At 47.4% G+C, this 25,346-nt stretch overlaps 1 protein-coding gene across 1 annotated transcript in view; it reads left to right on the top strand.

Moving 5' to 3' along the window:
- The first annotated feature begins 5,244 nt into the window (after nucleotides 1-5,244).
- LOC139384986 (tetraspanin-18B-like) overlaps nucleotides 5,245-25,346 on the top strand; it is a 51,809-nt gene continuing 31,707 nt past the window's right edge. Inside the window, exon 1 of the mRNA XM_071129948.1 lies at nucleotides 5,245-5,326. The gene's annotated coding sequence lies outside the window, so the exon portion shown is untranslated. The remainder of the gene's footprint in view (nucleotides 5,327-25,346) is intronic.

Below are 25,346 nucleotides of genomic sequence, written 5' to 3'. Positions count from 1 at the left end.
CCTTTATTTAACCTGGTAGTCTAGATGAGAACACCTTTATTTAACCTGGTAGTCTAGATGAGAACACCTTTATTTAACCTGGTAGTCTAGATGAGAACACCTTTATTTAACCTGGTAGTCTAGATGAGAACACCTTTATTTAACCTGGTAGTCTAGATGAGAACACCTTTATTTAACCTGGTAGTCTAGATGAGAACACCTTTATTTAACCTGGTAGTCTAGATGAGAACACCTTTATTTAACCAGGTAGGCTAGTTGAGAACACCTTTATTTAACCTGGTAGTCTAGATGAGAACACCTTTATTTAACCAGGTAGGCTAGTTGAGAACACCTTTATTTAACCTGGTAGTCTAGATGAGAACACCTTTATTTAACCTGGTAGTCTAGATGAGAACACCTTTATTTAACCTGGTAGTCTAGATGAGAACACCTTTATTTAACCTGGTAGTCTAGATGAGAACACCTTTATTTAACCTGGTAGTCTAGATGAGAACACCTTTATTTAACCTGGTAGTCTAGATGAGAACACCTTTATTTAACCTGGTAGTCTAGATGAGAACACCTTTATTTAACCTGGTAGTCTAGATGAGAACACCTTTATTTAACCTGGTAGTCTAGATGAGAACACCTTTATTTAACCTGGTAGTCTAGATGAGAACACCTTTATTTAACCTGGTAGTCTAGATGAGAACACCTTTATTTAACCTGGTAGTCTAGATGAGAACACCTTTATTTAACCTGGTAGTCTAGATGAGAACACCTTTATTTAACCTGGTAGTCTAGATGAGAACACCTTTATTTAACCTGGTAGTCTAGATGAGAACACCTTTATTTAACCAGGTAGTCTAGATGAGAACACCTTTATTTAACCTGGTAGTCTAGATGAGAACACCTTTATTTAACCTGGTAGTCTAGATGAGAACACCTTTATTTAACCAGGTAGTCTAGATGAGAACACCTTTATTTAACCTGGTAGTCTAGATGAGAACACCTTTATTTAACCTGGTAGTCTAGATGAGAACACCTTTATTTAACCAGGTAGTCTAGTTGAGAACACCTTTATTTAACCTGGTAGTCTAGATGAGAACACCTTTATTTAACCTGGTAGTCTAGATGAGAACACCTTTATTTAACCTGGTAGTCTAGATGAGAACACCTTTATTTAACCTGGTAGTCTAGATGAGAACACCTTTATTTAACCTGGTAGTCTAGATGAGAACACCTTTATTTAACCTGGTAGTCTAGATGAGAACACCTTTATTTAACCTGGTAGTCTAGATGAGAACACCTTTATTTAACCTGGTAGTCTAGATGAGAACACCTTTATTTAACCTGGTAGTCTAGATGAGAACACCTTTATTTAACCTGGTAGTCTAGATGAGAACACCTTTATTTAACCTGGTAGTCTAGATGAGAACACCTTTATTTAACCAGGTAGTCTAGATGAGAACACCTTTATTTAACCTGGTAGTCTAGATGAGAACACCTTTATTTAACCTGGTAGTCTAGATGAGAACACCTTTATTTAACCAGGTAGTCTAGATGAGAACACCTTTATTTAACCTGGTAGTCTAGATGAGAACACCTTTATTTAACCTGGTAGTCTAGTTGAGAACACCTTTATTTAACCTGGTAGTCTAGTTGAGAACACCTTTATTTAACCTGGTAGTCTAGTTGAGAACACCTTTATTTAACCTGGTAGTCTAGTTGAGAACACCTTTATTTAACCTGGTAGTCTAGATGAGAACACCTTTATTTAACCTGGTAGTCTAGATGAGAACACCTTTATTTAACCTGGTAGTCTAGTTGAGAACACCTTTATTTAACCTGGTAGTCTAGTTGAGAACACCTTTATTTAACCTGGTAGTCTAGTTGAGAACACCTTTATTTAACCTGGTAGTCTAGTTGAGAACACCTTTATTTAACCTGGTAGTCTAGTTGAGAACACCTTTATTTAACCTGGTAGTCTAGATGAGAACACCTTTATTTAACCTGGTAGTCTAGATGAGAACACCTTTATTTAACCTGGTAGTCTAGATGAGAACACCTTTATTTAACCTGGTAGTCTAGTTGAGAACACCTTTATTTAACCTGGTAGTCTAGATGAGAACACCTTTATTTAACCTGGTAGTCTAGTTGAGAACACCTTTATTTAACCTGGTAGTCTAGATGAGAACAAGTTGTCATTTATAACTGCGACCTGGCCAAGATTAAGCAAAGCAGTGCGATAAAAGCAACAACAGAGAGTTACACAAAAGTACAGTCAATACGCAACACACAGTAGAAACATCTATGTACAGTGTGTCCAAATGTAGAAGAGTAGGGGGGTAAGGCAATACATGTGTATTCTTTGGTCTCTGCATGTGGCTCTCCAGGATGGATCTACAGCATGGATCTATAGGATGGGTCTATAGGATGGATCTATAGGATGGATCTATAGCATGATCTATAAGGTGGATCTATAGGATGGATCTATAGTACTGATCTATAGGATGGATCTATAGTATGGGTCTATAGGATGGATCTATAGTATGGATCTATAGGATGGGTGGATCTATAGAATAGATCTAAAGCATGGATCTATAGCATGGATCTATAGGATGGATCTATAGCATGGATCTATAGCATGGATCTATAGGATGGATCTATAGCATGGATCTATAGGATGGATCTATAGTATGGATCTATAGGATGGGTGGATCTATAGAATAGATCTAAAGCATGGATCTATAGCATGGATCTATAGGATGGATCTATAGCATGGATCTATAGGATGGATCTATAGTATGGGTCTATAGGATGGATCTATAGTATGGATCTATAGGATGGGTGGATCTATAGAATAGATCTAAAGCATGGATCTATAGCATGGATCTATAGGATGGATCTATAGCATGATCTATAAGGTGGATCTATAGCATGAATCTAGAAGGGGAATCTATAGCATGGATCTATAGCATGGATCTATAGGATGGATCTATAGTATGGGTCTATAGGATGGATCTATAGTATGGATCTATAGGATGGGTGGATCTATAGAATAGATCTAAAGCATGGATCTATAGCATGGATCTATAGGATGGATCTATAGCATGATCTATAAGGTGGATCTATAGCATGAATCTAGAAGGGGAATCTATAGCATGGATCTATAGCATGGATCTATAGGATGGATCTATAGGGTGGATCTATAAGGTGGATCTATAGCATGGATCTATAAGGGGAATCTATAGGATGGATCTATAGGGTGGATCTATAGCATGGATCTATAGGGTGGATCTATAGGATGGATCTATAGGGTGGATCTATAGGGTGGATCTATAGGGTGGATCTATAGGGTGGATCTATAGCATAGGGTGGATCTATAGGGTGGATATATATGGTGGATCTATAGGATGGATCTATAGGGTGGATCTATAGGGTGGATCTGTAGGATGGATCTATAGGGTGGATCTATAGCATAGGGTGGATCTATAGGGTGGATCTATAGGGTGGATCTATAGGATGGATCTATAGGATAGATCTATAGGATATATCTACAGGGTGGATCTATAGGATGGATCCATAGGATGGATCTATAGGGTGAATCCATAGGATGGATCTATAGGGTGGATCTTCATGTGAGTGGAATTCACTGCCGTCACCAGACGAGCCAAAGAAAATGTCGATGAATAATTTCTGAATGTAATTATTGATTGATGTTTCATTAATTGATGAGGGATTGATTTTCAAGAGGAGAACACGTGGACGATGTATTCATCGTTGATAACTGCATGTTGAACGCTGAAATGCCTCGTGTACCTCTTTGTGTTTCCCACTGCAACCAGAGGCCATCTTCCCGTCTGCTCCACTCAAAAGAAAAGAGGCCAGCGAAGCATCTGAGTCATGTCTGTTGCCTATGTGAGGTTAGGAGAGAGGAGAGGAGAACACCACGGAGGAGTTGCTCTGTAGGGATCAATGAGGTAACCATGACGTTTGCTCTCAAGAATTATCCCTTATATCGTGTAAGCTACCTTACATTGGGAGAGAGAGAGGGAGAGAAAGAGAGAGAGAGAGAGAGAGAGAGAGAGAGAGAGGGAGAGGGAAAGAGAGAGAGAGACAGAGACAGAGACAGAGAGACAGACAGAGGAGAGAGAGAGAGACAGAGAGAGAGACAGAGACAGAGAGAGAGACAGAGACCTGTTGTATTCGGCATATGTGACAAAATGAGGTGGAATCTGAGCTGCACGTCCTAACCTCCTTCCCGAATGTATGACCATATTAGAGAGAGACATATTTCCCTCAGATTACACAGATCCACAAAGAACTCAAAAACAAACCCAAGTTTGATAAAGTCCCATATCTACTGGGGTGAAATACCACAGTGTGACATCACAGCAGCAAGATGTGTGACCTGTTGCCACGAGAAAAGATCAACCAGTGACCAGTTTATTTATTTTCCCTTATACTTATACTTTAAACCATTTGCACATCATAACAACACTGTATAACGACATAATATCACATTTGAAATGTCTTTATTATTTTGGAACTTTTGTGAGTATAATGTTTACTGTTAATGTTTTATTGTTTGTTTTCACTGTTGTTTATTATCTACTTCACTTGCCAATAAAACCCTTAAATTGAAATGTAATTATATTAGAAGGGTGTTTTATTGCTTAAGGCAATTAGTCTGGATGAGAAGGGGTGAGAAGGGGCTTTAGACTCAGGGGTGAGAATAGAGGGAGGGAGGGGAAGGTTAAAACCAAGAGTCGTGATCTGAAAGGAGCGACAAGAGTGAAAGAGGGTGTCATAAATACCCTCCTGTCTCTCGAGTGCCCATCTGCACCTTAAAACATCCAACATGAAAGAAAAACCTCACAAATGGATGAAATGTTATTTTGTGTTATAGGCTACCAAGAAAAAACACGTTGTGAAAGTTATTACGCATGATTTAGGTCCTATTGTATGGAACGAATGCCAATCAAAATAGCAGTTGAGTTCAAGCTGTGTCGAAGAAAAAGGCCCTATTATTTGAAATGTTAACAATGCTAGTTTTTAGTGGTGGGTGTGAGCGTCCAGTACTCTACCATACCTTCGAGGTGTAGCGTGAAGCGCTGCGCGTATGGAAACGGGTGGACGGACACTTCAACCACAGAGCGAACCTCGCGGTGAGGAATGAGCACATGACTGAACTGAACGCTGTTGCTGCGCCCGTACTATTGGATTTATCCGTGATTATTAGTCATTCCCGAGGACAGTGTCGTAACATTTAGGATATATCTACTGGTTCGTGTTCTTTAAAAGCTTTGGGAAACATATCTCACTTCTCTCGGTTCTATAAAGGGTAAGTTTTGAGGCGCTCTCTCCAATTCAGTCCCCCATTCAGTTCACGCAGTGATTCGAAATTGTATTTGGGTGTTAACTGTGTCTTTGTATCCCACCCAATTTATTCAAGCCTTTTTGTTATGTTACATTAAAACACTATGGACACATTAGCTTTTGAAATTGATAGGCTCAAGCAACCACGATGTTTTTATTCAGTGCTGAACGTTTTCTCTCAGAAACTCGGGAAGTTTTGGTTTGGCTTCCATCAATTTTGACGATAGGCTAATGCACGACTAAACGTGTCTGTTTGTTATTTATTTATTCATTTAACCAGGCAAGTCAATTAAGAACACATTCTTATTTTCAATGACGGCCTAGGAACAGTGGGTTAACTGCCTTGTTCAGGGGAACAGTGGGTTAACTGCCTTGTTCAGGGGAACAGTGGGTTAACTGCCTTGTTCAGGGGAACAGTGGGTTAACTGCCTTGTTCAGGGGAACAGTGGGTTAACTGCCTTGTTCAGGGGCAGAACGACAGATTTTTTACCTTGTCAGCTCGGGGGATTCGATCTTACAACCTTTCTTGTTGCTAGTCCAACGCTCTAACCATTAGACTATGTATGAACTGTGTATTAACTATGTATCAAACCATAATGCCATAATGTCTGAAGACCAATAGGCTACTATTCTGATATGTTTGTTATTAGGAGGAGGGTAGTGAGAACACATCAGTCTGGGAGAAGGCTATAAAATCATCTCGAAATGATTTGAGCTCCATCAGTTCACTTGTTAGGCTAATCATTTACACATGGAGAGTATTTAACATGACAGCAACTCGGCCTACTATTCTGATATGTTTGTTATTAGTCTCACCGTACTTCATGTGTGTCTGTACTATAGTAATGACATCAGGTAATAACATGGAATAACAGCAACGAGGGGTTTGAAGTGTACCGAGTCCTGGACTCCTCTCACCTGCATACTGCAGCTTGTAGTCTACATTCAGTCATCACAAAGACAGCTGAAACCTATTGGTGAGACAATCTGATGTTAGAGAGGGTCTGAGGGGGTCTGGGGTTATTGAGGGTCTGAGGTTAGAGGGGGTCTGAGGTTAGAGAGGGTCTGATGTCAAAGAGGGTATAAGGTTATTGAGGGTCTGGGGTTAGAGAGGGTCTGGGGTTAGAGGGGGTCTGAGGGGGTCTGGGGTTAGAGGATCTGAGGTTAGAGAGGGTCTGGGGTTAGAGAGGTTCTGAGGTCAGAGAGGGTCTGATGTTAGAGAGGGTCTGAGGTTAGAGAGGGTCTGGGGTTAGAGAGGATCTGAGGGGGTCTGGGGTTAGAGAGGGTCTGGGGTATGAGGGGGTCAGAGAGGGTCTGGGGTCAGAGAGGGTCTGGGGTTAGAGAGGGTCTGGGGTCAGAGAGGGTCTGGGGTCAGAGAGGGTCTGGGGTTAGAGAGGGCCTGGGGTTAGAGAGGGTCTGAGTGGGTCTGGGGTTATTGTGGGCCTGGGGTTAGAGAGGGTCTGGGGTATGAGGGGGTCAGAGAGTGTCTGGGGTCAGAGAGGGTCTGGGGTTAGAGAGGGTCTGGGGTCAGAGAGGGTCTGGGGTTAGAGAGGGTCTGGGGTCAGAGAGGGTCTGGGGTCAGAGAGGGTCTGAGTGGGTCTGGGGTTATTGTGGGCCTGGGGTTAGAGAGGGTCTGGGGTTATTGAGGGCCTGGGGTTAGAGAGGGTCTGAGGGGGTCTGGGGTTATTGAAGGCCTGGGGTTAGAGAGGGTCTGAGGGGGTCTGGGGTTATTGAGGGCCTGGGGTTAGAGAGGGTCTGGGGTTAGAGAGGGTCTGAGGGGGTCCGGGGTTAGAGAGGGTCTGGGGTTAGAGGGGGTCAGAGAGGGTCTGGGGTTAGAGAGGGTCTGGGGTTAGAGAGGGTCTGGGGTTAGAGAGGGTCTGGGGTTAGAGAGGGTCTGGTGTAAGAGAGGGTCTGAGGTCAGAGAGGGTCTGGGGTCAGAGAGGGTCTGCGGTTAGAGAGAGTCTGAGGTTAGAGAGGGTCTGAGGGGGTCTGAAGCTAGAGAGGGTCTGGGCTTGGGGGGGTTCTGGAGGCAAAAAGATCAACAGAATTGTATAGATTGAGAGGTAAAGCTTATTGATGAGAGTTGAAGTAGAGGTATTGGGAGAAATGTCCAATTGACATAATATATACATAAACTTTTCAAATTCACATCATACTAACTTAAAATAGGCTAGCTAGTTGAATGCTAACGTTAGCCAACGTTAGCTAAACAATAGCTAGATTGTTTTTCCTTAGAATAAACCCATGCTTCATTTTCATCAATATCGACACAAAATCATTACAGGGAAAAAACAAATGAAGGAATAGTTCACCTGAATGACAACAGGTCACATTGGTTTCCTGCCCCTGTAAGCAGTCTATGGACAAGGTATGACAGAGAACCATGCTTTGGTTGAGTTTCCCTGGCACTGTTTCCACATGCTAACGGTTTTAGCATTTGTGGCACAAATCCCATTCGAGTCACGCGACCGATAATTAGCATTTTTCCGTGCGCCAGGTCCAAATCATCAGAAAGTGTCTCAAATTGATCGTGAAGCTCAACAAAGTCACTTATAGATGATTTGAATATGATGCTCGAAAAATGATGTCGACTCTGCTTCCCAAATGGCATCCTTTCCCCTACATAGTGCACTACATTTAACCAGGAGCCGTAGGGTTGGGAATAGGATGCCATGTTTTGGAAGCGACCTGGTAGCTAGCTGCACCTGGAGCTGTAGACAGGCAGTAGAGCCTGGTAGAGTAATCACATGGTTTAAAGTCAATTACACACCGTGACACTGTGTCTAGGCTTAGTGGGTGGGCGAACCAGCTGCAAAAGTTGTTTTTTTGAGGGGGGGGAATTTATCAATGCTGAAATCTCAGTTACAGTTGATATATATATCACAGACTGGAAGTGTGATCCCTTGTATGTATGGTCTAACTGAGTGGCTGTAAAGGAGACCCCCTGTAGTCGTTCTTCCTCAACCCCTTCAGTGTGGACAGATCTGGAACTACATACAGGGCTGATGGAAGGTATGTGAACCCCTGTAGTCGTTCTTCCTCAACCCCTTCAGTGTGGACAGATCTGGAACTACATACAGGGCTGATGGAAGGTATGTGAACCCCTGTAGTCGTTCTTCCTCAACCCCTTCAGTGTGGACAGATCTGGAACTACATACAGTGCTGATGGAAGGTATGTGAACCCCTGTAGTCGTTCTTCCTCAACCCCTTCAGTGTGGACAGATCTGGAACTACATACAGTGCTGATGGAAGGTATGTGAACCCCTGTAGTCGTTCTTCCTCAACCCCTTCAGTGTGGACAGATCTGGAACTACATACAGGGCTGATGGAAGGTATGTGAACCCCTGTAGCCGTTCTGCCCCAACCCCTTCAGTGTGGACAGATCTGGAACTACATACAGGGCTGATGGAAGGTATGTGAACCCCTGTAGCCGTTCTGCCCCAACCCCTTCAGTGTGGACAGATCTGGAACTACATACAGGGCTGATGGAAGGTATGTGAACCCCTGTAGTCGTTCTTCCCCAACCCCTTCAGTGTGGACAGATCTGGAACTACATACAGGGCTGATGGAAGGTATGTGAACCCCTGTAGTCGTTCTTCCTCAACCCCTTCAGTGTGGACAGATCTGGAACTACATACAGGGCTGATGGAAGGTATGTGAACCCCTGTAGCCGTTCTGCCCCAACCCCTTCAGTGTGGACAGATCTGGAACTACATACAGTACTGATGGAAGGTATGTGAACCCCTGTAGTCGTTCTGCCCCAACCCCTTCAGTGTGGACAGATCTGGAACTACATACAGGGCTGATGGAAGGTATGTGAACCCCTGTAGCCGTTCTGCCCCAACCCCTTCAGTGTGGACAGATCTGGAACTACATACAGGGCTGATGGAAGGTATGTGAACCCCTGTAGCCGTTCTGCCCCAACCCCTTCAGTGTGGACAGATCTGGAACTACATACGGTGCTGATGGAAGGTATGTGAACCCCTGTAGCCGTTCTTCCTCAACCCCTTCAGTGTGGACAGATCTGGAACTACATACAGTACTGATGGAAGGTATGTGAACCCCTGTAGCCGTTCTGCCCCAACCCCTTCAGTGTGGACAGATCTGGAACTACATACAGGGCTGATGGAAGGTATGTGAACCCCTGTAGTCGTTCTTCCTCAACCCCTTCAGTGTGGACAGATCTGGAACTACATACAGGGCTGATGGAAGGTATGTGAACCCCTGTAGTCGTTCTGCCCCAACCCCTTCAGTGTGGACAGATCTGGAACTACATACAGTACTGATGGAAGGTATGTGAACCCCTGTAGTCGTTCTTCCTCAACCCCTTCAGTGTGGACAGATCTGGAACTACATACAGGGCTGATGGAAGGTATGTGAACCCCTGTAGTCGTTCTGCCCCAACCCCTTCAGTGTGTACAGATCTGGAACTACATACAGGGCTGATGGAAGGTATGTGAACCCCCTGTAGCCGTTCTGCCCCAACCCCTTCAGTGTGGACAGATCTGGAACTACATACAGGGCTGATGGAAGGTATGTGAACCCCTGTAGCCGTTCTGCCCCAACCCCTTCAGTGTGGACAGATCTGGAACTACATACAGGGCTGATGGAAGGTATGTGAACCCCTGTAGCCGTTCTGCCCCAACCCCTTCAGTGTGGACAGATCTGGAACTACATACAGGGCTGATGGAAGGTATGTGAACCCCTGTAGCCGTTCTGCCCCAACCCCTTCAGTGTGGACAGATCTGGAACTACATACAGTGCTGATGGAAGGTATGTGAACCCCTGTAGCCGTTCTGCCCCAACCCCTTCAGTGTGGACAGATCTGGAACTACATACAGGGCTGATGGAAGGTATGTGAAACCCTGTAGTCGTTCTTCCTCAACCCCTTCAGTGTGGACAGATCTGGAACTACATACAGGGCTGATGGAAGGTATGTGAACCCCTGTAGTCGTTCTTCCTCAACCCCTTCAGTGTGGACAGATCTGGAACTACATACAGTGCTGATGGAAGATATGTGAACCCCTGTAGTCGTTCTTCCTCAACCCCTTCAGTGTGGACAGATCTGGAACTACATACAGGGCTGATGGAAGGTATGTGAACCCCTGTAGTCGTTCTTCCTCAACCCCTTCAGTGTGGACAGATCTGGAACTACATACAGGGCTGATGGAAGGTATGTGAACCCCTGTAGTCGTTCTTCCTCAACCTCTTCAGTGTGGACAGATCTGGAACTACATACAGGGCTGATGGAAGGTATGTGAACCCCTGTAGTCGTTCTGCCCCAACCCCTTCAGTGTGGACAGATCTGGAACTACATACAGGGCTGATGGAAGGTATGTGAACCCCTGTAGTCGTTCTTCCTCAACCCCTTCAGTGTGGACAGATCTGGAACTACATACAGGGCTGATGGAAGGTATGTGAACCCCTGTAGTCGTTCTTCCTCAACCCCTTCAGTGTGGACAGATCTGGAACTACATACAGGGCTGATGGAAGGTATGTGAACCCCTGTAGCCGTTCTGCCCCAACCCCTTCAGTGTGGACAGATCTGGAACTACATACAGGGCTGATGGAAGGTATGTGAACCCCTGTAGCCGTTCTGCCCCAACCCCTTCAGTGTGGACAGATCTGGAACTACATACAGGGCTGATGGAAGGTATGTGAACCCCTGTAGTCGTTCTTCCTCAACCCCTTCAGTGTGGACAGATCTGGAACTACATACAGTGCTGATGGAAGGTATGTGAACCCCTGTAGTCGTTCTTCCTCAACCCCTTCAGTGTGGACAGATCTGGAACTACATACAGTACTGATGGAAGGTATGTGAACCCCTGTAGCCGTTCTTCCTCAACCCCTTCAGTGTGGACAGATCTGGAACTACATACAGTACTGATGGAAGGTATGTGAACCCCTGTAGCCGTTCTTCCTCAACCCCTTCAGTGTGGACAGATCTGGAACTACATACAGGGCTGATGGAAGGTATGTGAACCCCTGTAGCCGTTCTGCCCCAACCCCTTCAGTGTGGACAGATCTGGAACTACATACAGTACTGATGGAAGGTATGTGAACCCCTGTAGTCGTTCTTCCTCAACCCCTTCAGTGTGGACAGATCTGGAACTACATACAGTACTGATGGAAGGTATGTGAACCCCTTGTGCAATTTACAGATGTTATTATTATTATTATTATTATTATTATTATTATTATATTTATTATATTTAGTTTTTAACCATGAAATCTTCATTTACTCAGATCCAGTCTTTTTTAATCTGACATAACAGGTTTATATGTACCAATACCATGTTGGTGTAGGTGAAATCATGAGTGTAGTAAGAAAAACAACATTAAAAAATGAATTCATGCAAAAAGATAAGTGAACCTCGAGTTGCATTGGGTTAAATCAAGTAGTTAATAAGTAGAATCAGGTGGGTCAATAATTGGGTATCAAATGAACCAATCAAAGGAGAGATGGTTAGGGGGGCGGGACTCTGATAAATAGAGAAACCTGCTCAGTTTAGTGTCACCCGTCCAGGTGAATGCAAAGCAGACCGTACAGAGAGGAAAGGGAGATCTCAGAGGACATCAGGACGAGGGTAGTGAGAACACATCAGTCTGGGAGAAGGCTGTAAAATCATCTCAAAATGATTTGATCTCCATCACGCCACAGCGAGGCTAATCATTTACAAATGGAGAGTATTTAACATGACAGCAACTCGGTCTAGAAGTGGACGCCCTTCCAAAGTATCCCAAAGAGCCACAGGAACAATCATAAATCAGGTAAAAGCCAACCCAAAAGATACCATCTTAGAGATGTGCAGACCTCCCTTGCTGCGTCTCAGGTAACTGTGCTTCAACAATAAGGAGAACACTGAATCAAAATGCCACCCGTGGTAGGGTTGCTAGGAGGAAAGGCCCTGCTGTTAAAAACACTGAATCAAAATGCCACCCGTGGTAGGGTTGCTAGGGAGAAAGGCTCTGCTGTTAAAAACACTGAATCAAAATGCCACCCGTGGTAGGGTTGCTAGGGAGAAAGGCTCTGCTGTTAAAAACACTGAATCAAAATGCCACCCGTGGTAGGGTTGCTAGGGAGAAAGGCTCTGCTGTTAAAAACAGTGAATCAAAATGCCACCCGTGGTAGGGTTGCTAGGGAGAAAGGCTCTGCTGTTAAAAACACTGAATCAAAATGCCACCCGTGGTAGGGTTGCTAGGGAGAAAGGCTCTGCTGTTAAAAACACTGAATCAAAATGCCACCCGTGGTAGGGTTGCTAGGGAGAAAGGCTCTGCTGTTAAAAAAAACAACCAAACTGCCCGTCTTAACTTTGTCAGAAACCCCCTGGACAAACCTGAAGAACCTGAAGTCCATACTCTGGACCGTGCATCATGTCCCAAATGGACCTTTTTGGGCACAAGCAACACCGCTATGTTTGGCGAAAACCCGACACAGTCTACCACCAAAATAACAGAAAACCCAACACTGTCTACCACCAAAATAACCTTATCCCAACACTGCCTACCACCAAAATAACCTTATCCCAACACTGTCTACCACCAAAATAACCTTATCCCAACACTGCCTACCACCAAAATAACCTTATCCCAACACTGCCTACCACCAAAATAACAGAAAACCCAACACTGTCTACCACCAAAATAACAGAAAACCCAACACTGTCTACCACCAAAATAACAGAAAACCCAACACTGTCTACCACCAAAATAACCTTATCCCAACACTGTCTACCACCAAAATAACCTTATCCCAACACTGTCTACCACCAAAATAACCTTATCCCAACACTGTCTACCACCAAAATTACAGAAAACCCAACACTGCCTACCACCAAAATAACCTTATCTCAACACTGCCTACCACCAAAATAACCTTATCCCAACACTGCCTACCACCAAAATAACCTTATCCCAACACTGCCTACCACCAAAATAACCTTATCCCAACACTGTCTACCACCAAAATAACCTTATCCCAACACTGCCTACCACCAAAATAACCTTATCCCAACACTGTCTACCACCAAAATAACCTTATCCCAACACTGCCTACCACCAAAATAACCTTATCTCAACACTGCCTACCACCAAAATAACCTTATCCCAACACTGCCTACCACCAAAATAACCAGAAAGAGCAGAAAGAGGTGGCCCAGTAGACACCACCCAGACCCTGTGTTGAAGCAGAAAGAGGTGGCCCAGTAGACACCACCCAGACCCTGTGTTGAAGCAGAAAGAGGTGGCCCAGTAGACACCACCCAGACCCTGTGTTGAAGCAGAAAGAGGTGGCCCAGTAGACACCACCCAGACCCTGTGTTGAAGCAGAAAGAGGTGGCCCAGTAGACACCACCCAGACCCTGTGTTGAAGCAGAAAGAGGTGGCCCAGTAGACACCACCCAGACCCTGTGTTGAAGCAGAAAGAGGTGGCCCAGTAGACACCACCCAGACCCTGTGTTGAAGCAGAAAGAGGTGGCCCAGTAGACACCACCCAGACCCTGTGTTGAAGCAGAAAGAGGTGGCCCAGTAGACACCACCCAGACCCTGTGTTGAAGCAGAAAGAGGTGGCCCAGTAGACACCACCCAGACCCTGTGTTGGAGCAGAAAGAGGCGGCCCAGTAGACACCACCCAGACCCTGTGTTGAAGCAGAAAGAGGTGGCCCAGTAGACACCACCCAGACCCTGTGTTGGAGCAGAAAGAGGCGGCCCAGTAGACACCACCCAGACCCTGTGTTGGAGCAGAAAGAGCTGGCCCAGTAGACACCACCCAGACCCTGTGTTGGAGCAGAAAGAGGCGGCCCAGTAGACACCACCCAGACCCTGTGTTGGAGCAGAAAGAGGCGGCCCAGTAGACACCACCCAGACCCTGTGTTGAAGCAGAAAGAGGTGGCCCAGTAAACACCACCCAGACCCTGTGTTGGAGCAGAAAGAGGCGGCCCAGTAGACACCACCCAGACCCTGTGTTGAAGCAGAAAGAGGTGGCCCAGTAGACACCACCCAGACCCTGTGTTGGAGCAGAAAGAGGTGGCCCAGTAAACACCACCCAGACCCTGTGTTGGAGCAGAAAGAGCTGGCCCAGTAGACACCACCCAGACCCTGTGTTGAAGCAGAAAGAGGTGGCCCAGTAGACACCACCCAGACCCTGTGTTGGAGCAGAAAGAGCTGGCCCAGTAGACACCACCCAGACCCTGTGTTGAAGCAGAAAAAGGCGGCCCAGTAGACACCACCCAGACCCTGTGTTGAAGCAGAAAGAGGCGGCCCAGTAGACACCACCCAGACCCTGTGTTGAAGCAGAAAGAGGTGGCCCAGTAGACACCACCCAGACCCTGTGTTGAAGCAGAAAGAGGTGGCCCAGTAGACACCACCCAGACCCTGTGTTGAAGCAGAAAGAGGTGGCCCAGTAGACACCACCCAGACCCTGTGTTGGAGCAGAAAGAGGTGGCCCAGTAGACACCACCCAGACCCTGTGTTGAAGCAGAAAGAGGTGGCCCAGTAGACACCACAGGTGTCTTCTCTTCATGGCCGGGCCCTTCTCCATTGAAAAGCCCAACGTTTCCTGCTGCTGAGAGCTCATTAGGCCACAGGCTACATCACAAATGGCATCATAATCCCTATGTAGTGCACACTGGGCCTTGGTCAAAAGTATTTAGGAAATTATATGGTGCCTTTTGGGACACACAAACAGTGAAAGGGAAAGGGGACAGGTTTTTTTGTTGTTGTTGTCTGTGTTCAACAACATGTGTGAACATGACATACTAGTCATGCTATCATGCCATGTCCAGGTGTAGCTACTAGACAGGGGTCAGGGGTCAGGGGTCAGGGTGAGTCACCATGGAAGAGAGTGTAGAGCCGGGAGTCAGGGGTCATGGTGAGTGTCACATGATCAGTCCATCTGTTCCTTTCCTTCCTGTTGCAGTTTGACAATAAGGTTCTGCTTGTATCTCAAATGGCTAACTGTTCCCTATGTAGTGGCACGCACGCACACACACACACACACACACACACACCCTGATCAGTAGCAGTGCACAACATAAAGGACAGGGCTCCATTAGGGACAGAGTGTGTTCTATTGTTGGATCACAGCGTGGTGTCACTCTGCCAGCCTGGACCAGACCAGCAGAGCCCAGTAGGGGCTGAGGGCCTGAAAGACCGTCTGGCAATTAGTTTGTTCCCCTCCTGCCAGGCCAGGGCAGGGGACAAGCTCCCGCTACGCTGGCTGATCCAACCAGACCTCAGGGTTCAAATAGGATTCTGAAGAGAATAAATACTGTTTGAACCCAACACAGGCGGGGAACAGAGGCTAGGCAGTCCTCCTGAAGACTGGCAGGACTAATGCAGACTGGCAGGACTAATGCAGACTGGCAGTCCTCCTGAAGACTGGCAGGACTAATGCAGACTGGCAGGACTAATGCAGACTGGCAGTCCTCCTGAAGACTGGCAGGACTAATGCAGACAGGGTTCCTGCAGACTGGCAGTCCTCCTGAAGACTGGCAGTCCTCCTGAAGACTGGCAGGACTAATGCAGACAGGGTTCCTGCAGACTGGCAGTCCTCCTGAAGACTGGCAGTCCTCCTGAAGACTGGCAGGACTAATGCAGACTGGCAGGACTAATGCAGACTGGCAGGACTAATGCAGACTGGCAGGACTAATGCAGACTGGCAGTCCTCCTGAAGACTGGCAGGACTAATGCAGACTGGCAGGACTAATGCAGACTGGCAGGACTAATGCAGACTGGCAGTCCTCCTGAAGACTGGCAGGACTAATGCAGACAGGGTTCCTGCAGACTGGCAGGACTAATGCAGACTGGCAGGACTAATGCAGACTGACAGGACGAATGCAGACTGGCAGGACTAATGCAGACTGACAGGACGAATGCAGACTGACAGGACTGACAGGACTAATGCAGACTGACAGGACTAATGCAGACTGACAGGACTAATGCAGACTGACAGGACTGACAGGACTAATGCAGACTGACAGGACTAATGCAGACTGACATGACTAATGCAGACTGACAGGACTAATGCATACTGGCAGGACTGACAGGACTAATGCAGACTGACAGGACTAATGCAGACTGACAGGACTAATGCATACTGGCAGGACTGACAGGACTAATGCAGACTGACAGGACTAATGCAGACTGACAGGACTAATGCATACTGGCAGGACTGACAGGACTAATGCAGACTGACAGGACTAATGCAGACTGACAGGACTAATGCATACTGGCAGGACTGACAGGACTAATGCAGACTGACAGGACTAATGCATACTGGCAGGACTGACAGGACTAATGCAGACTGACAGGACTGACAGGACTAATGCAGACTGACAGGACTAATGCAGACTGACAGGACTAATGCATACTGGCAGGACTGACAGGACTAATACAGACTGACAGGACTAATGCAGACTGACAGGACTAATGCATACTGGCAGGACTGACAGGACTAATGCAGACTGACAGGACTAATGCAGACTGACAGGACTAATGCATACTGGCAGGACTGACAGGACTAATGCAGACTGACAGGACTAATGCATACTGGCAGGACTGACAGGACTAATGCAGACTGACAGGACTAATGCAGACTGACAGGACTAATGCATACTGGCAGGACTGACAGGACTAATGCAGACTGACAGGACTAATGCAGACTGACAGGACTAATGCATACTGGCAGGACTAAATGCAGGGACAAGTCAGGGACAAGGCAGGGCTGAGGGAAACAGGGAGTCAGGGACAAGGCAGGGCTGAGGGAAACAGGCTGTTCCAGGGACTCTGAGTGGGCTGTAGCCAGGAGGAGAGACCTTGACCCTGGGAACGGTGGTGAGCGAGATAAGAGACTTCCTGAGATCCACTTCCTAACAACGCTTAGCGAGTAGAGAGGTGAGGAGGACGGTAACTCCCCAGATATGTTCTCTGAAGATGGAAGGACCAGGTCTTAAAATGTCTTCTTAGATCCTGATGAAGGCTGTTGTAGCTGGAAGGTAACCAGCTTATTATGTCCAATGTATTGAAAATGTTCAGTCTGATTTAATGAGCTCCTTGCGCAGGTCGGTATAATGCCTTCTGTCACAGATCGCTAGGTTTCTGATATACAGTACTTTAATAAACAACATTAAACATATATATCAATGATCACCCAAACCAACAGTGTGTGAAGGTTCTCTTCTCTCTCCTGCTCTCCCTCTCTCTCCCTCTCTCTCTCCCCCTTAGCTCTCTCTCCCTCTCTCGCTTAGCTCTCTCTCCCTCTCTCCCTTAGCTCTCTCTGTCTCCCTTAGTTCTCTCTTTCTTCCTCTCCCCCTTAGCTCTCTCCCTCTCTCTCTCTCTCGCTTAGCTCTCACTCTCCCTCTCTCCCTTAGCTCTCTCTCTCCCTCTCTCTCTTGCTTATAGCTCTTTCTCTCCCTCTCTCCCTTAGCTCTCTCTCTCTCCCTCTCTCCCTTAGCTCTCTCTCTCCCTCTCTCCCTTAGCTCTCTCCCTCTCTCCCTTAGCTCTCTCTCTCTCTCCCTTAGCTCTCTCTCTCCCTCTCCCCCTTAGCTCCCTCTCTCCCTTAGCCCTCTCTCCCTTTAGCTCTCTCTCTCCCTCTTTCCCTCTCTCCCTTAGCTCTCTCTCTCCCTCTCCCCCTTAGCTCTCTCCTTCTCTCCCTCTCTCCCTTTAGCTCTCTCCCTCTCTCCGTTTAGCTCTCTCCCTCTCTCCCTTAGCTCTCCCTCTCTCCCTTAGCTCTCTCTCTCTCCCTCTCTCCCTCTCCCCCTTAGCTCTCTCCTTCTCTCCCTCTCTCCCTTTAGCTCTTTCCTTCCCCCCTTAGCTCTCTCTCTCTCCCTCTCTCCCTTAGCTCTCTCTCTCTCCATCTCTCCCTTAGCTCTCTCTCCCTCTCTCCCTTAGCTCTCTCTCTCTCCCTTCGCTCTCTCTCTCCCTCTCCCCCTTCGCTCTCTCTCTCCCTCTCCCTCTTAGCTCTCTCTCTCCCTCTCTTCCTTTAGCTCTCTCTCTCCCTTTCTCCCTTAGCTCTCTCTCCCTTAGCTCTCTCTCCCTTTAGCTCTCTCTCTCCCTCTCTCCCTTAGCTTTCCCTCTCTCCCTTTAGCTATCTCTCTCCCTTTCTCCCTTAGCTCTCCCTTAGCTCTCTCTCTCACCCTCTCTCCCTTTAGCTCTCTCTCTCTCCCTCTCTTCCTTAGCTCTCGCTCTCTCTCTCTCCCCCTCTCTCCCTTAGCTCTCTCTCTCCCTCTCTCCCTTAGCTCTCTCCCTCTCTCCCTTTAGCTCTCTCTCTCTCCCTCTCTCCCTTAGCTCTCTCTCTCTCTCCCTCTCTCCCTTAGCTCTCTCTCTGCTAATGAGTAACTGATATGACAGAGTGATAGTCAGCACGGGAGGAGGAAAGGAGGGATATGGAAATAAACCTCCCTGACTCTTGATACCCTTAATAGTGTTGATGAAACGTCTGTCGTGTGTTTTAACTCAGCAGCCTGTTGTCATGGATATTATTTGACTGGGCACCAGAGGAGTAATGCTGTGTGGCTCTTTCAAGGTCTCCTAAATCTAATGGGATTAAATTAATCCTATTGAATTAAAAGCAGATGGTCACTGCTACCTCCCCCCCTAGCCACTTAACCCCCCCCCCCCCCACGGAACTGCCCGACCCCCCTACCCCCTCCTATAGGACTGTCCTCTGAACCCCTTACCCACCACGGAACTTCCCCCCTCCAGCCAACATTACAGTATCTCAGTACAGACTATAGAACCCCTCCACCACAACAACAGAACCCCAGTACAAACTACAGAATCCCTCCATCACCAGAACCCCTCCACCACAACAACAACTGAACAGAACCCCAGTACAGACTACAGAACCCCTCCACCACAACAACAACAGAATATATTATAGAACCCCCTCCACCACAACAACAACAGAACCCCAGTACGGACTATAGAACCCCTCCACCACAACAACAACAGAACCCCAGTACAGACTATAGAACCCCTCCACCACAACAACAACAGAACCCCAGTACAGACTATAGAACCCCTCCACCACAACAACAACAGAACCCCAGTACAGACTATAGAACCCCTCCACCACAACAACAACAGAACCCCAGTACAGACTATAGAACCCCTCCACCACAACAACAACAGAACCCCAGTACAAACTACAGAACCCCTCCATCACCAGAACCCCTCCACCACAACAACAACTGAACAGAACCCCAGTACAGACTACAGAACCCCTCCACCACCACAACAACAGAACAGACTATAGAACCCCTCCACCACAACAACAGAACCCCAGTACAGACTATAGAACCCCTCCACCACCACAACAACAACAGAACCCCAGTACAGACTATAGAACCCCTCCACCACAACAACAGAACCCCAGTACAAACTACAGAACCCCTCCATCACCACAACAACAGAACCCCAGTACAGACTATAGAACCCCTCCACCACAACAACAACAGAACCCCAGTACAGACTATAGAACCCCTCCACCACCACAACAACAGAACCCCAGTACAGACTATAGAACCCCTCCACCACAACAACAACAGAACCCCAGTACAGACTATAGAACCACTCCACCACAACAACACAACAGAACCCCAGTACAGACTATAGAACCCCTCCACCACCACAACAACAGAACAGACTATAGAACCCCTCCACCACCACAACAACAGAACCCCAGTACAGACTATAGAACCCCTCCACCACAACAACAACAGAACCCCAGTACAGACTATAGAACCCCTCCACCACAACAACAGAACCCCAGTACAGACTATAGAACCCCTCCACCACAACAACAGAACCCCAGTACAGACTATAGAACCCCTCCACCACAACAACAGAACCCCAGTACAGACTATAGAACCCCTCCACCACCACAACAACAACAGAACCCCAGTACAGACTATAGAACCCCTCCACCACAACAACAGAACCCCAGTACAGACTATAGAACCCCTCCACCACCACAACAACAGAACAGACTATAGAACCCCTCCACCACCACAACAACAGAACAGACTATAGAACCCCTCCACCACAACACCAACAGAACCCCAGTACAGACTATAGAACCCCTCCTCCACCACAACAACATAACCCCAGTACAGACTATAGAACCCCTCCTCCACCACAACAACAGAACCCCAGTACAGACTATAGAACCCATCCACCACAACAACAGAACCCCAGTACAGACTATAGAACCCCTCCACCACAACCACAACAGAACCCCAGTACAGACTATAGAACCCCTCCACCACAACAACAACAGAACCCCAGTATAGACTATAGAACCCCTCCACCACAACAACAACAGAACCCCAGTACGGACTATAGAACCCCTCCACCACAACAACAACAGAACCCCAGTACAGACTATAGAACCCCTCCACCACCACAACAACAACAGAACCCCAGTACAGACTATAGAACCCCTCCACCACAACAACAACAGAACCCCAGTACAGATTATAGAACCCCTCCACCACCACAACAACAGAACCCCAGTACAGACTATAGAACCCCTCCACCACAACAACAACGGAACCCCAGTACAGACTATAGAACCACTCCACCACAACAACACAACAGAACCCCAGTACAGACTATAGAACCCCTCCACCACCACAACAACAGAACAGACTATAGAACCCCTCCAGCACAACAACAGAACCCCAGTACAGACTATAGAACCCATCCACCACAATAACAGAAGCCCAGTACAGACTATAGAACCCCTCCACCACCACAACAACAACAGAACCACAGTACAGACTATAGAGCCCCTCCACCACAACAACAGAACCCCAGTACGGACTATAGAACCCCTCCACCACCACAACAACATAACAGAATATAGAACCCCTCCACCACAACAACAGAACAGACTATAGAACCCCTCCACCACAACAACAACAGAACCCCAGTACAGACTATAGAACCCCTCCACCACCACAACAACAGAACAGACTATAGAACCCCTCCACCACAACAACAACCGAACCCCAGTACAGACTATAGAACCCCTCCACCACAACAACAGAACCCCAGTACAGACTATAGAACCCCTCCACCACGACAACAACAACAGAACCACAGTACAGACTATAGAACCCCTCCACCACAACAACAGAACCCCAGTACAGACTATAGAACCCCTCCACCACCACAACAACAGAACAGACTATAGAACGCCTCCACCACAACAACAACAGAACCCCAGTACAGACTATAGAACCCTTCCACCACAACAGATCCCCAGTACAGACTATAGAACCCCTCCTCCACAACAACAACAGAACCCCAGTACAGACTATAGAACCCCTCCACCACAACAACAACATAACCCCAGTACAGACTATAGAACCCCTCCACCACAACAACAACAGAACCCCAGTACAGACTATAGAACCCCTCCACCACAACAACAACAGAACCCCAGTACGGACTATAGAACCCCTCCACTACAACAACAACAGAACAGAACCCCAGTACAGACTATAGAACCCCTCCACCACAACAACACAACAGAACCCCAGTACAAACTACATAACCCCTCCACCACAACAACAACAGAACCCCAGTACAGACTATAGAACCCCTCCACCACAACAACACAACAGAACCCCAGTACAGGTTATAGAACCCCTCCCCCACAACAACAACAGAACCCCAGTACAGACTATAGAACCCCTCCACCACAACAACAACAGAACCCCAGTACAGACTATAGAACCCCTCCACCACCACAACAACAACAGAACCCCAGTACAGACTATAGAACCCCTCCACCACAACAACAACAGAACCCCAGTACGGACTATAGAACCCCTCAACCACAACAACAACAGAACAGACTTTAGAACCCCTCCACCACAACAACAGAACCCCAGTACAGACTATAGAACCCCTCCACCACCACAACAACAACAGAACCACAGTACAGACTATAGAACCCCTCCACCACAACAACAACAGAACCCCAGTACAGACTATAGAACCCCTCCACCACAACAACAGAACCCCAGTACAGACTATAGAACCCCTCCACCACAACAACAACAACAGAACCACAGTACAGACTACAGAACCCCTCCACCACCACAACAACAGAACAGACTATAGAACCCCTCCACCACAACAACAGAACCCCAGTACAGACTATAGAACCCCTCCACCACCACAACAACAGAACAGACTATAGAACCCCTCCACCACAACAACAGAACAGCCTATAGAACCCCTCCACCACAACAACAGAACCCCAGTACAGGCTATAGAACCCCTCCACCACCACAACAACAACAGAACCCCAGTACAGACTATAGAACCCCTCCACCACCACAACAGCACCCCAGTACAGACTATAGAACCCCTCCACCACCACAACAACAGAACAGACTATAGAACCCCTCCCCCACAACAACAACATAACCCCAGTACAGACTATAGAACCCCTCCACCACAACAACAACAGAACCCCAGTACAGACTATAGAACCCATCCACCACCACAACAACAACAGAACCCCAGTACAGACTATAGAACCCCTCCACCACCACAACAACAACAGAACCCCAGTACAGACTATAGAACCCCTCCACCACAACAACAGAACCCCAGTACAGACTATAGAAACCCTCCACCACCACAACAACAGAACAGACTATAGAACCCCTCCACCACAACAACAACAGAACCCCAGTACAGACTATAGAACCCCTCCACCACCACAACAACAACAGAACCCCAGTACAGACTATAGAACCCCTCCACCACCACAACAACAACAGAACCCCAGTACAGACTATAGAACCCCTCCACCACAACAACAGAACCCCAGTACAGACTATAGAACCCCTCCACCACAACAACAGAACCCCAGTACAGACTATAGAAACCCTCCACCACCACAACAGAAACCCAGTACAGACTATAGAACCCCTCCACCACCACAACAACAGAACAGACTATAGAACCCCTCCACCACAACAACAACAGAACCCCAGAGCAGACTATAGAACCCCTCCACCACAACAGAACCCCAGTACACACTATAGAAACCCTGCACCACCACAACAGAACCCCAGTACAGACTATAGAACCCCTCCACCACAACAACAACAGAACCCCAGTACAGACTATAGAACCCCTCCACCACCACAACCCCAGAACAGACTATAGAACCCCTCCACCACAACAGAACCACAGTACAGACTATAGAACCCCTCCACCACAACAACAACAGAACCCCAGTACAGACTATAGAACCCCTCCACCACAACAACAGAACCCCAGTACAGACTATAGAACCCCTCCACCACAACAACAACAACAGAACCACAGTACAGACTACAGAACCCCTCCACCACCACAACAACAGAACAGACTATAGAACCCCTCCACCACAACAACAGAACCCCAGTACAGACTATAGAACCCCTCCACCACCACAACAACAGAACAGACTATAGAACCCCTCCACCACAACAACAGAACAGCCTATAGAACCCCTCCACCACAACAACAGAACCCCAGTACAGGCTATAGAACCCCTCCACCACCACAACAACAACAGAACCCCAGTACAGACTATAGAACCCCTCCACCACCACAACAGCACCCCAGTACAGACTATAGAACCCCTCCACCACCACAACAACAGAACAGACTATAGAACCCCTCCCCCACAACAACAACATAACCCCAGTACAGACTATAGAACCCCTCCACCACAACAACAACAGAACCCCAGTACAGACTATAGAACCCATCCACCACCACAACAACAACAGAACCCCAGTACAGACTATAGAACCCCTCCACCACCACAACAACAACAGAACCCCAGTACATACTATAGAACCCCTCCACCACAACAACAGAACCCCAGTACAGACTATAGAAACCCTCCACCACCACAACAACAGAACAGACTATAGAACCCCTCCACCACAACAACAACAGAACCCCAGTACAGACTATAGAACCCCTCCACCACCACAACAACAACAGAACCCCAGTACAGACTATAGAACCCCTCCACCACCACAACAACAACAGAACCCCAGTACAGACTATAGAACCCCTCCACCACAACAACAGAACCCCAGTACAGACTATAGAACCCCTCCACCACAACAACAGAACCCCAGTACAGACTATAGAAACCCTCCACCACCACAACAGAAACCCAGTACAGACTATAGAACCCCTCCACCACCACAACAACAGAACAGACTATAGAACCCCTCCACCACAACAACAACAGAACCCCAGAGCAGACTATAGAACCCCTCCACCACAACAGAACCCCAGTACACACTATAGAAACCCTGCACCACCACAACAGAACCCCAGTACAGACTATAGAACCCCTCCACCACAACAACAACAGAACCCCAGTACAGACTATAGAACCCCTCCACCACCACAACCCCAGAACAGACTATAGAACCCCTCCACCACAACAGAACCCCAGTACAGACTATAGAACCCCTCCACCACCACAACAACAACAGAACCCCAGTACAGACTATAGAACCCCTCCACCACCACAACCCCAGAACAGACTATAGAACCCCTCCACCACAACAGAACCCCAGTACAGACTATAGAACCCCTCCACCACAACAGAACCCCAGTACAGACTATAGAACCCCTCCACCACAACAGAACCCCAGTACAGACTATAGAACCCCTCCACCACAACAGAACCCCAGTACAGACTATAGAACCCCTCCACCACAACAGAACCCCAGTACAGACTATAGAACCCCTCCACCACAACAGAACCCCAGTACAGACTATAGAACCCCTCCACCACAACAACAACAGAACCCCAGTACAGACTATAGAACCCCTCCACTACAACAACAACAGAACCCCAGTACAGACTATAGAACCCCTCCACCACAACAGAACCCCAGTACAGACTATAGAACCCCTCCACCACAACAACAACAGAACCCCAGAACAGA

Source organism: Oncorhynchus clarkii, chromosome 26 (genome assembly GCF_045791955.1).
Source record: "Oncorhynchus clarkii lewisi isolate Uvic-CL-2024 chromosome 26, UVic_Ocla_1.0, whole genome shotgun sequence".
NCBI lineage: Eukaryota > Metazoa > Chordata > Actinopteri > Salmoniformes > Salmonidae > Oncorhynchus > Oncorhynchus clarkii.
This window is presented reverse-complemented; position numbering and strand designations above follow the sequence as displayed.